At 44.9% G+C, this 14,096-nt stretch overlaps 1 protein-coding gene across 2 annotated transcripts in view; it reads left to right on the top strand.

Annotated features, from left to right (window-relative positions):
• The window catches only part of THSD1 (thrombospondin type 1 domain containing 1), a 112,789-nt gene that overhangs the window by 42,128 nt on the left and 56,565 nt on the right, over positions 1–14,096 (top strand). The gene's annotated exons all lie outside the window — the stretch shown is intronic.

Below are 14,096 nucleotides of genomic sequence, written 5' to 3'. Positions count from 1 at the left end.
GAGCCAGCATAATTTCAAAAACCAAGGATCAAGAGAGCAAAGGAACAATGAACTGAAACAAACAATGAGCAAAAAAACAATATTGCACAGAAAACCAGGGGCCGTGTTACGTATTGGCATTGTTTGCGCCCAGCGCACCTTTGAAAAGGTGCGCCGGGCGCAAACAATGCCAATGCACCCCATTATGGTGAATGCTCTGCCCTGGGGGCAGCCACGAACTCGCGCTGCCCTGGGGGCAGCGCATTCATGTGAAAACACAGAGCAACTGCTCCGTGTTTTCACAGTGCATGCGACACCCATCTGCACTTTCAAAAGGGCATTAGAGATCCACTTGTAGGCGGGTGCAGTCAGTGACTGCACCCGCCTGCAAGGGGATGTCTGGGGGCTCCATGGGACCCCCTTTACCCCATGCAGAGGGCTGCTCTCAGGGGGCGCACTGACAGTATGCCACCTTTTAAATGGCGCACTGTCCGTGCGCCTCCTGAGGGCTTCTTTGACTCTGCGCCAGCATCTGTAATATGGCGCGGGCACAGAGTCAAAGGAATTTCCTCATTTACATAGGGCACGCCCCTATGCAAATGAGGGAACACCCTCTGAAGGTAGCACTGGCGCATTAAGTGCACAAGCGCTATTATAGAAGGGGAAGCACAAACGTCTGTGCCCCCTTCTATAATACCAAAGTGTCCCCAGTGGCGCGCAAAGCGGGCGCAGACGCCCGTTGCGCCCCCGGAGCACTTTATGTATTATGGCCCCAGGTGTTAAAAACTGACAACAAAAAGCATATAGACATATACAGGCGAGCAAACAGTGACCAACATTAATATAACACCTTAGGTTCCTCCTAGTCACAACTTAATCCACCTAGACAGAAACGTGAATCCCGGCGGTGGGCTAGCCTGCATTTTTTGGGACACAATCTCAGTCAATCAAGCAGATTCCATCTCTTTATCCTCCTGCGAATATCTCTGTATCAACATCGCTGATAACAAGCGCATCGCCAGCAAACTCCATGTAATTTACCACCCCCCGGGTGATAATATGATGTTCATAGATGAGATAATGGAAATCATTACATCCAATGACAACCCAAAAGTACCACAGATTTTCCTGGGCGACTTCAATCTCCACTGGAATAATTAAAACGATCATGGTGTAAGCTGTCTTAAATATTTTCTGTCAGATCAGAATCTGTCCCAATTCTGTAACAGTCCAACACACAACAAGGGAGAAACATTAGACCTCATCATAGCAAAAACGGACACTGTATCACTAGAATCCCTCACCCCACGTGACTGGACAGACCATTACAGCATTGTCTTCTCTATCAACACTGAGGTAGCTCCAAAAAAGGGACAACCAACAAAAACAAAACAATGGAAAAGGAATATACAAAATATGAACCCAAAAGACCTGGTAAACTGATGCAACTCCGCCCAAATCCCCACGACAGACATGGTTGACGTCCATGACCTCACAGTCTTTTATAACTCTACTATGCTTGAAATTCTGGATTCCACAGTGCCCCTCCAAGAAAAAAACGTGTCCTCCAAAATCTCCAAACCATGGTTCAACGAGAACCTGAACTCTGATCGGTGCAAGCTAAGATGCTAAGATCAGCTGAGCTACTATGGAAATCAGCACCCTCCACCGATCACCTACATCACCTTTGACTGCTGAGGAACTTATACAACAGAAAAATCCTAAAGACCAAGGCAGACTTTTTCAAAACCCAGCTAAACCAAGCCAATAACCAACCCAAAAAACTATTCAAAATTGTCAAACAACAAGCTGCCAACACGCCTAAATCTCTGGAACGAAACAATGCGACTACACCTAACCGCGATGAGCTGGCCAATTTCTTACTAGAAAATACAGAAGCAATTGAACTCGACATCCAATCCAAAAAGGCCATTACACAACCCATTGCTCATGATACTAAATCTTACTCTCAGATCAAGGTCCATTTTAGTACCCCGACGGAAACCCCAAAAAACAAAGCCTCTTGGCACTCCTTCTCGCCCATTCCAGAACAAGAAATCTATAACATTCTTCTAGCGATTAACCCCTCCAATCACTTCTCTGACACCCTACCTCCTGTTTTATTCAAAATGAAAAAAAAAACGCTATTCTACCCCTATGGGCAAAGATTGTAAACGCCTCTCTGAGACAAGGCTCCATACCGGATTGGCTTAAAGTAGGACAAGTCACACCTATACTAAAGAAATCCAACTCCCTCCCCTCAGATCTCAATGACTACCGCCCTATATCCAACATCCCCACTCTGGCGAAGCTGCTGGAAAAATGTGTGCAATTACAATTATGTAACCACATCGAGAATTTCACCCTCCTAGACAAACACCAATCTGGCTTCTGTCAAGGTTACAGCACAGAATCTGCACTCTCCCACATAATTGGATGACATACTAAAAATGCTAGATCACAACGAATCATGCCTATTGATACTTCTTGACTTATCCTCCGCTTTCGATACGATCAAACATGAAAACCTACTGTCCCTACTGGAACAAAGGATGAGCCTTACTGGCCCAGTGCTACAATGGTTCACCTCCTTCTTTAAGAATAGAACACAAAGAATCAAGATGAAGCATTCACTCTCTTAACCCTCCATGGTCACCATAGGAGTTCCACAGGGTTTAGCACTCTCACCCATTCTTTTTAATTTATTCATTGGGCCCCTGGCAAACGCACTAAACTCCTCGAACATTCTATATCACCTGTATGCAGAGGACACCCAACTGTATATAAAAATCTCCTCACCAGAAGACTTCATCTCCCAAAACGCTATTCTACAGAACACTCAAAGCTGGCTCACCGGCAACCACCTCATGCTCAACACCCAAAAAAACTGAATTCCTTCTCATCTCCCCACCCAATCACACACCCAAGATAGACGTATGGTTGAACCCTCTAACCTCCTTTTAACTGTGCTCCCCACATCATTGACTCCGCGAAATCCTTGGGATTGACCATAGACAAACACCTGAACATGCAGGCACAAATCACTAATTCCACCAAGGAAGCCAATCACCAGATGAGTATACTAAGGAACTTAAACCCTTTCTCCCACAGACCGACTTAAAAATGGCGGTATAAGTCCTGGTGTTACCAAGATTGAACTATGGAAGCTTCACTCTATGCGGTCTCCCCAAATACAAGCTGGCCCCGCTGAGGGCATCGCTTAACGCTGCGGCCAGATTGGTCTCAGAAACTAAAAGAAATAACTTAGGGGCATAGGACGGCGTTAAAATTATCGCCGGTTTAGCGGCAGAAAACTGCCGCTAAAGCGGCAATAATGGGCTTGATAACATGCCCTTGAGAATTCCAATAGAAGCCCATGTTCACACCAGAATATTGACTGCTATTGGAATTCTCCAGGGCATATTATCAAGCCCATTATCGCCGCTTTAGCGGCAGTTTTCTGCTGCTAAACCGGCGATTATTTTTAACGCCGTCCTTAATAATATGCCCCCACATTTCTCCGACCATGAAAGCTCTGAACTGGCTACCCTACGAGGCAAGAATACACCTAAAGATCACCTGCATGACATAAAGCCCTGCATAGAAATACTCCCAGTTACTTAGCACTAAAGCTAGAGCGATCGGGAGGATGCAGACAATTGCGAAGTGCGGGCTCTCTACTACTGAAACCTCAATCCTTCTATAAAAAGAGAATTGGTTGCAGAGCTTTCTCCGGGATCGCACCACAGATTTGGAACTCCATATCTCCAGTGATGCGTTGAATCCCCTCATTTACCTCCTTCAAAAAATAAGTAAAAATGCTTCTAATGAACAAATTCACTTCCTAAGCCTTTAATTCTAAGTTGAATACTAGTCACTTACGCTATCCATTTACTACTGTCTACCTCTTTCGTATTGAATGACGATTACTGAATATATGTATACTACCTCAACCTCCTAATGTTTAATAGCTGTGTATTTTGAAGCACTCTGATTCCCTTGTGGATCGTTCTTTATTACCCACTAGTCAACTATGCTATTCATATATTACATTCTATCTCTAGTGTACTGAACGGCAAATACCGAATGTATGTTTACTACCTCAACCATCTAACGTTTAATAACTGTATATTGTAAAGCGCTCTGATACCCCCGTGGGCCATGTTCGCGCTATATAAAAATGTATAAATAAAAAATAAATAGGTCACTTCTTATTAACAGCAAAACACTACTGCACCCAAAACAAAAATACTACAAAGTTAAGTGTAATGGGTCAGAGTGTAAGTCGACGACATTCCGATCCCATAAAAATATGGGCTTATCATCAGGACTGAGGATCAGTTGCCTGGCATGGTATCAATTGATATATTACAAGAAGCACCTGATTTTTCAACAATCTGTAATTAAGCAAACAACAGGCTTTTTCAACACAATTAGTGCCTGTACATGAGTATCATACGAAAATGAAGCACCTACAAAGGTAGTGCACTGTTGTATCCAAAAAACATTGCAGCGGATTTGGGAGAAATCCAAATATACATCCATATAACGATACGATAAATTTTACTGCTGCTTCTATTAACACACATTTTCAATATAATGCAAGAGGAAACTACAAGTGCGAATTTCTCCTAAATCTGCCGCAGTACACTACTTTTCTGCTCATTGTTTGTTTCAGTTCATTGTTTTTTTGCTCTCTTGATCTTTGGTTTTTGAAATTATTCCTGCTGGTGTAATTCAAATTTCTTTTGTTTGAATTGTAGGAATAAAATAGAAAACTCTGATCATTGAATCTGATTATGTAACTGATTTTTGTATCCAGCACGACTCTATTTCATTCTTTGTTAAGGGGCCGTTGTCTCTATAGTATCAATGTAGAACATCCTTAATATGCAATTGGTGGGTAGTATGGAAATTATGAGCTTTTGACAACTAAAGCAGGCTTTAGCTTGATGCTAAAAAGATAAAAGGGAGTTTACAGAGAGGGGCTTTAGAATGATGATTACCCTCTTTTTGGAAGGTGGCCAGTTGATATTCAGAGGTAGCTTGGAGAGTGAACCACGCTTTTTGGTTCTACCTAGAGACAGCTTTAGCTCTCTGCCAGAGATCAACTAAACTATGGAACATCTTGCTAGCTCACGTTGTGTTGTTGGACTCCTTTGTGGTGTTCCGCAAGCAACTGAAAACCTGGCTTTTCTTCCTTATGTGATTGTAGCTCTCAGGTCTTCGTGGGTGCAATTTAGGTCGAGGACCGTCCGGTCTGCCGAAGGCAGAACCGGAAGTCTGAGATTTAATGTTTTGGAGAAGAGGGGCTTGCACCCGCCCCTCTTCTCCCCTCTTCTCCATTGGCTGGCCTCTTGAATGCTGGCCAGCCATTGGAGAAGAGCTTCGTCACTCCGAACAGGCCCCGTCCTTTTCGGATTCGGGGGCGTATTTTTTTCAACTTTTCTGATTATCTCCTCCAGCCAATGGCAAGAGGAGAACATGCCCCCGAATCCGAAAGCGCCTCTGCCTTTCTCCGAGGCATTTCTGCTTCGCCTCGGAGAAAGGCGGCGGCGGCGTTACACACATTCGTGGTACTCTGTTTCCACTATTGAATGCTGCAGTCCTTCCCTTCCCTGGCGCTTTATGTGGCGGCAACTCTTCGCTGAGGTTCGTAAAGGACGGTTGGTATGCCCCTGCCAGTCGGCGCATGTTCCCGGATGCTATGGGTCTCAGTTTGAATAACATGCGCAACTGGCAACAATTTTGATAGGCTTATTCTACCTTTTTACAGCCGTCCGTTTAGTTCTATAAAGTACTAGGCACTGACGCAGAGCAGGATACGACCTAGTCACGTGACTTTTTCGTCGTTGCTAAGGATTAACCCTCCGAGAGAACCTAGTTTCTATCACGTCGATAGGCCGTAGGGCAAGATTTATCGTGTTTGCGTCACTTCCTCCTGAAACGTCGCAACCCTTCCTCAGCACGTGCTCTGCTCAACCTACCGGGTCCTCCCTTCCTTTCTTTTCGGATTCTGGACATGGCGGCTTTTGAAGGGCCTCTGGCCGTGCTGGGCGAGCGCACCTCGGGGGAGGCGGTCCGCAGCCAGAATGGTAACTTCTTTGTGTTTGTTCGCTCACGGGTGGGCAGGTGACGGTTCACCCAAGCAGCTAATTAGCTCTTCCAACAAGCACGGTGCGGCTGGGGTCTGTGCCCAGGACTCTCCAACTGCCGTTTTGTAACTCTTTTAGACGTTCAGATCTAGTCGCCACCCAATTCTTATGCACTGCTGGCACTTTTGGGGGATTATGACTCTTTTGGATTTTTTTTTATTGGCACAGGAGGCCCGCATCCTCGAAAAGCGGCTGCCATAGAGCTTCCTCTCGATTACAACAGAGCGCAACATTCTATGATTTTACTGGACTACGTTGGAATTTAATCTTCTATTAAATGGCAAGGTTGAAACAAAACATCTGACTGGCTACAAAATCTTAAAATTAGTTGTAATCTTGATAGGGACTTGTGTACACTGTTCGTTTTCTAATGAGTGTGATGCAAACTGCAGATTCATCGGCCTACACCCCCCCCCCCCCTTTTTTTCTACCTCTTCCCTTTTATGGCAACGGCGTTTGCAAGAGACCTAGCAACTAACCAACAGGCAGCGTCTTGAAAGCCTACGCAGCTGAGCTATGGTGTTTGGGAAGGTTATGGCTGTTGATCAGTTGCTTCTGTCTCCATAGAATTCGTTTTGTTATATGCAAAGCCTGCCCATCATTGTAGATTATCCCATAATCTTTTTCATGGTGATGTGCATTTGCAGTTTTCAATTATAAAACAGCACTTTCCTTTATAGAGAAGGAAGGTGTCATTGTTATACATTTAAAACCTCTGCGTGCCAATGAGTGTCGTCCTGCTTTTCACTTTTCCCTAGAGCGTCTTAATTTAACGTTGTTTGGTCATCGCTTATAAATATCCTTACGTTTTATAAACTTCAGATTACATTTCGGCCGAGAACACATAGTTGGTCTAAGACAATCTCCGTGACATACAACGCTGAGACCTAATGATTTCTCGCAACCTCTAATTTGTGTTGTGAGGCAAAATTTACACGTGTCACATCTGCACCACAAATCGTGACTAAAGCCCCACCGTTATTGACCATATTTCGACCATTTTACTAAAGGGGACATTTGATGCATGGACTAATACTCCCCGCAGCCTCTTAGCAAATTAGAGGTCTTTTACAAGAGGCAGCGGAATGTTCTAAAGTAAGGTGATCGTAATGCATGTTTTCATTGTCCAGGACATTGGTCACAAAAGAATAACGGGTATGGATAATTTCTTCCTTGACGTCCTTGTTTGTACGATAATTGACGGACAGCAGTTTTATATTTTTACCTGTTAAATTAATCTCCATACTTTTGGACCGTGAGTTTTCACTTTGCTTGTTTGATTGTTTTCTTATTGAATAGTTGGGGCTGTAGCTTGGCGGCCTAGTTTCCTATGTATTTCCATTTATTGAGCTAACAAGTTTCATAGTCCTACGGTTCATCGATAATACAAATCTCAAAATATTTTTATTTTAAAAAGCATCTTTCGTTCAAATAACAATGCATTAAAGCAGCAAGTCACGATAGAGTTCCGATAAAAAAAAGTTCACACAAGGTTGCCTTTCATTTATTCCAGGACAGTGAAAGGTTTTAACGCAGCCATGTGTTGGCCTGAGGTACTACTAATTCTATAGAGATCGGATACTTCCATTGGACCATCAGAAATCACATTCGATCAATTTCACGTCCAATTGTAGAATTATTGCAAAGGCACCTTGCACTGAATAAACAGATACTGTCAACACTAACGGCATAAAGAACGATCAACAATGCGGCTGTTAGATTGGCTGTTAAAATTGTCAATGTGGCGTAAAAACAATACATTTTGTGATTTAAAATCGGGTATACTTTATACCATCAACTAATGCAATGTAAGTGTTCTAAAAACCCAGACTGAACGCCACCTTTGTGTACTACCTACCACTTAAAATCTAAGTTATTACAATGAAAGTCAGTGACCATATACAACCCGTATTACAAAACAAGCATTTACAATGCAACGGTCTCGCCATTGTTAAAGTTAGAGCTATTGGCATTGCTCATGACAATGCCGTTTCTTTAAATGTTTTAAAAACAAAAACATAAACAAAAATAATGTCATGAGCAATGCCAATAGCTCTAACTTTACCAATGCCGAGACCATTGCATTGTAAATGCTTGTTATACTGGTACTAGTGCTTTGACATATCCGGCTTAATGTGCTCTACAAATCTCATTCCATTCTATTCCACTCCATCAAGTGATAACAAATACATACAGATGGGTGCTTTGAGGCAGCCCCTTTTAACCACACGACAGGTACAATAGCTGTAAGCAGAGCAGGTATGGCAGCAGTGGCTACAGCTGTAATAACACAGCAAGGACTTTCTCTGCCACCATGGATAGGCCCAAAGCATTGACTACATCGGCAACAATAGCAGAGATCATAGCAGTGACAAATGCTGTCAACTGCACAGGAGTGAGAGCTGACAAAGTAGCATGTACAGCAGTAGAAACCACACTTTAAACCACGCTGTTGACCACAGCTTCTACCACAAAACAGATCAAAGCAGGGATCTCAGCTACACCCTCAGCATGAACAACAGAATCAGCTACAGCTGCCACCACAGCACCAATAGCAGCTGCCACCAAGGCAGCAACAACAATAGCAAGAAGTATGAGCAGTAGTCACAGCAGCTGTGACCACAGCCGCTACAGCCGGGCAACAACACCAACAAGTGCTACGAGCAAGTCAAGGACAACAGCTTTACCCTGAGCTGTATCTGCAACGATGACAGCAGCGATAGCTGCCACAACAGGAACAACTGTGTTGACCACAGCTGCCAGCAAAACATCAACACAAATTTCCACAGCATCGAGCACAACAGGCCCAAGAGCAGCAGCCACAGTAGTAACAACAAAAGGGAATGCAGTAGAGACCACAGCTATCACCATGGTTGGGATCGAAGCAGTGACAGCGGACGAACCACAAAAGGCATCAAGCATTGACCACGGCTTCCATCAGAATATGAAGAGAATTGATGAGAGCTGCCACAACTGTAACAAAATCTGCGGCAACCACATTAATAATCACAGCTGCCACCACAGCAGGGGCTATTGTAGCAAGCACAGCTGCAGCCTTAGCAGGAAAAAAAGCATCAACCACTGCAGCCACCATGTCAGCAGCAAGAACAGAGATAAAATTTCTGCCAGAGCAGATACCAAAGCAGCAACAACAAGAGCCACAATAGTAGACATAACATCTATGAAGTCAGCCACTGTTACAGCAGCAATAATAACTGTAGCAATATTTGCAAACACAGCAGTGGTGGGAGCTGCCACCACAGCTACCAGTATGATATGAACAACAGTAGCAATGATACCCCGATCCCAGATGGGAGGTTAGCAGTCTAGCATACCTCTCTACATAAACCCTTGCCTGGACAGATGCGCAGCGGACGCGCTTAAGGCTACCAAGGTGACTTGTACTGCATTTGTACACGCAACTCGTGGAGCGCCTGGGAAAGTAATTTCTGTTTTAACTTTACTGAGCTTAGCTTAAAACACAGCACTTGTAGAGCGCCTGGGAAAGGGCTCTCGTATCAAAGTTCTTCTGCTCGCATGTTTTAAATTGCGGCATTAGCACAATCATTTTTAGGTCTCGGCTAGCGATGGCTGCGCTTGCGCAGTCTCGCTCGCGAGATTTAATGACTTTGAGAAGAGGGGCTTGCACCCGCCCCTCTTCTCTCCTGTTCTCCATTGGCTGGCCTCTTAAATGCTGGCCAGCCACTGGAGAAGAGGTCCAGTCACTCCGATCATTCCCCGTCCTTTTCGGATCGGGGGGCGTGTTTTTTGCGAGAAGTCTCAGGGAGGAGACAACAGCAAAACACGCCCCCAAATCCGAAAAGGACGCTCCCTTTCTTCGAGGCATTTTCTGCTGTGCCTCGGAGAAAGGCGGTGGTGTCAATGGCGTCCTCTCACCCTGCTGTCGGCTTCCGTGTTGTTCGTTCCTTGGAGGATTCAACTCCTGCTTTCCTGATCTTCGGCCTCATTTCAACGCGGCATACTTCTCACCACAGCCGCTCCGAGGGTCACCAAAGTGCGAGTCTCTCCCCCTGCACTCGTGGCCGGGGCCTGCACCACGTGTGAAGCCGCGAGCTCGAGTTACAGGAGCCGCCCGCAGCGTTCAGCTCCGCCACCGCGGCTGGCCGCATCTCTCCGGGTCACACAGCTCGGCACAGTTCAGCTTCCAAGGCGAGTCGGGACTGTAGGGACTTTGGCAAGAGTCGGCATAGAAGAGTATGAAAGTAGGAGTGAGTACTTAACCAACTTTGATGTATTCTGTTCAAAATCCGAGGAAGGTTCAAGGACCTTGTTTGTTATCATTCTGCAGGCGCTTTATATCTATTTGTAAATACCGCATTATTCAATGACCTTCTACAAGACCTTTGGCACCACCTTTCCGCAAAGCTCTTAGAACCTTACCTTTCCCCCGACAGGACTGTCCTCCTTGGCTGGCACCACTAGTTTATTTGAGGTTGGATGCTCGAAGTAGTGAAACATTATTTTATCCTCTGCGACAGAGATCCATAATGTGGCACATCAGCCCTAAATGCTGTTTATCCAACATTCCCTAAACAAAGCACCCAGGCCTCCGAGGTATATTGTGCAAAGCAAGTTGTATGTACAGATTAAACAACACTATATTTTTTGAATTTCTCGAGTTGGTGCTCACCACAGACAGTATAACCACTCAGAGCTGGCAAGTGTACAGTTTGAACAATATAGTGTTTTTGTTGATGATGTCATTACCGCTACTGGCTTTCTCCGTCCCCAGGGACCGGGCGCGCAACACCAATTGGACTCAAAGGGCTTCATCCCCCCCCCCCCCCCCCCCCTCGTGTGTGGCAGCCCGGGATGAGATAGCTTCCCAGTGCCCACACAGCTGCACCCGAGCACTTCACAGGTCTTTGAAAGACCATTGGCATGTTAATGAGGCCTCGCTGGTGTTTCACACTTTCTAAGAGCCCCTGCAGCTCCACTCTGCCTATTGCTTCAAGATTCAGGCCAGGCCCCCTCCCCCTCCCCCCCACAAAAAAAAATGTCTTCGCCCCCCCCCCTCGTAATTGGGCTCTAGTTGCGCCTGTGTGTGCAACCAGACCTCTTGCACGGTCTGGGAGACACAACCTAACACATTGCTTTATAAGTGTTCCCCTTAACTTAATTGTTTTGTTCGGTGTTGATTGTTTCTTCTCCCTGTCACATAATAATTAAATGCACGATACAACTGAAATGCTTGTGACAGAACATCACCAGTAAAACAGTCCGATGTTATTATTTTTAATTTCACAATATTTATTGCAAGCATATAGTGGATTGGTCAGGTAGCTGCCTGTTTTCTCTTTTTGTTTTTGTGCCGCTTGCTAAATATCCATTGCAACAGCTTGCCAAGTCCAGATACATTGGGTTTGCCAATGCTTGTTTGTAGTGGCTCGGCTTCCGCTTTGCACCCCGTGCGCTGTCTCAGCTGAGGTCTCATAGTGAGACGCGTGAAGTTTGAAATGCCCACTCCTAATTCAGATGTTGCCACCTCCCTAAGAATTGGTGCAAATAATGTTTGCTTCTGTGTTCAAGCATAGCGCCTAAGCGGTGTGAAGCGCTTTTTACACTTTGTTCACTTCCCCCGTCATTGTTTACCGGTAGGCATAGAAAGTGCAAAAGTAAAAAGAAATGTGTAACCAATACAAAGAAAGGTGATATTTTTTGAATTTCTCGAGTTGGTGTTCACCACAGACAGTATAACCACTCAGAGCTGGCAAGTGTACAGTTTGAACAATATAGTGTTTTTGTTGGTGATGTCATTACCGCTACTGGCTTTATAGTGCTTAGCATGTTTACTGAAGAACTCGCTTTCTCAGTTGATTTCTCCTCCCTCGTAGTTATCGTAGGTATAGAGCTTGTCACTCACTTTCTGTTCTTTCCAGGATAAGTTGTTGTCTTTGCTGCAAATGGTGAAGGATTTGTTGGCCCAGAACTCCTTTTGCCGCTCAGTGTTCTGCCAGGAGCTTTTACTTCCTCATCTCTGTCCCCAGGGACCGGGCGCGCAACACCAATTGGACTCAAAGGGCTTCATCCCCCCCCCCCCCCTCGTGTGTGGCAGCCCGGGATGAGACAGCTTCCCAGTGCCCACACAGCCGCACCCGAGCACTTCACAGGTCTTTGAAAGACCATTGGCATGTTAATGAGGCCTCGCTGGTGTTTCACCCTTTCTAAGAGCCCCTGCAGCTCCACTCTGCCTATTGCTTCAAGATTCAGGCCAGGCTCCCCCCGCAAAAAAAATGTCTTCCCCCCCCCCCCTCGTAATTGGGCTCTAGTTGCGCCTGTGTGTGCAACCAGACCTCTTGCACGGTCTGGGAGACACAACCTAACACATTGCTTTATAAGTGTTCCCCTTAACTTAATTGTTTTGTTCGGTGTTGATTGTTTCTTCTCCCTGTCACATAATAATTAAATGCACGATACAACTGAAATGCTTGTGACAGAACATCACCAGTAAAACAGTCCGATGTTATTATTTTTAATTTCACAATATTTATTGCAAGCATATAGTGGATTGGTCAGGTAGCTGCCTGTTTTCTCTTTTTGTTTTTGTGCCGCTTGCTAAATATCCATTGCAACAGCTTGCCAAGTCCAGATACATTGGGTTTGCCAATGCTTGTTTGTAGTGGCTCGGCTTCCGCTTTGCACCCCGTGCGCTGTCTCAGCTGAGGTCTCATAGTGAGACGCGTGAAGTTTGAAATGCCCACTCCTAATTCAGATGTTGCCACCTCCCTAAGAATTGGTGCAAATAATGTTTGCTTCTGTGTTCAAGCATAGCGCTTAAGCGGTGTGATGCGCTTTTTACACTTTGTTCACTTCCCCCGTCATTGCTTACCGGTAGCAATAGAAAGTGCAAAAGTAAAAAGAAATGTGTAACCAATACAAAGAAAGGTGACGTAAAAGCCACTTATATGTGTTTCCTTCACTTTGGGGGTTAGTGATTCATTGGCTGCAAAAGCGTCATTTAAATTATATCACGACAAGAGACAGCAGGGTGATTCTTATCAACGTGGTTATTTAAAGGACTCTTCTATTTGCCTTCCAAAATTATTTAACTGCACAGAAATGTGAGTTTTTACATGATTAGCATAAAAGAAAGCAAAGTATGTACATGTCGTGAACTAAAATGGTGAAAAATCAGGAATTAATGGAAAATATACAAAACTACAAGTCCCATAATGCCTGTGGTTAAACGAATCCCTCAACGGGAGCCGAGCACTTGAAAATGTTGCACGAGCGGATTTGTCGGGGTAGCTCTCACGCTTTCAAGCATATGAACGTGGGCCCTCGGAGCCTTGCTTCCTGCGCAGGGGTGCGTGCGCCCCCGGAGAGGCAATTCTGTCGCTTGACCGTTGAAATGCGTCATTGTTTACACTGTAAGTAGATGCTTTTTTTGTTGACAAAGATTACAGACAAATCAACATATGTTTGTGAAGACTTACAGTGCTGAGAAGGAATGACTGCCAATTGAGACTACGAATACCATGATGCAACGTGTGAAATAAAACTAAAGGGGGCTGGACCTGCCCAACCTGAAAAGCGTGTGATCTGCAATTCCTTTGCATCAATTTCTTTTCCTGTGTTGTCATTGGGACATCCTTCGCAGCATTACTTTTAAATATAGCACCCAGAAGCGATCCAGTCTATACAGTGCTCTGTGAAACTAGAATTTCGCACTCCGTGCTAACATAGCGCAGCGAGGCACACAGGGAAATCAATGAATTTACATGCAAAATCACCCCCAGCCTCATGTACCTATGGCGCTATTACCGGACTGGTGGTCTGAGCTCCTCTTAATGTTTCTGGGCTCTATGTGTGTGGTTGGGGGTTACGGGTCTGAGTTAGAACAGATAAGGGCATCATTGTAAAGAACAGGAGTGACAAAGAGTGTCTGAACTGTTTTGTTTGTTTACAAATTGTGATGTAGCGCTGGTATGCTGCCTGTCT

This window comes from Triturus cristatus, chromosome 8 (genome assembly GCF_964204655.1).
Source record: "Triturus cristatus chromosome 8, aTriCri1.1, whole genome shotgun sequence".
Taxonomy (NCBI): Eukaryota; Metazoa; Chordata; class Amphibia; order Caudata; family Salamandridae; genus Triturus; species Triturus cristatus.
This window is presented reverse-complemented; position numbering and strand designations above follow the sequence as displayed.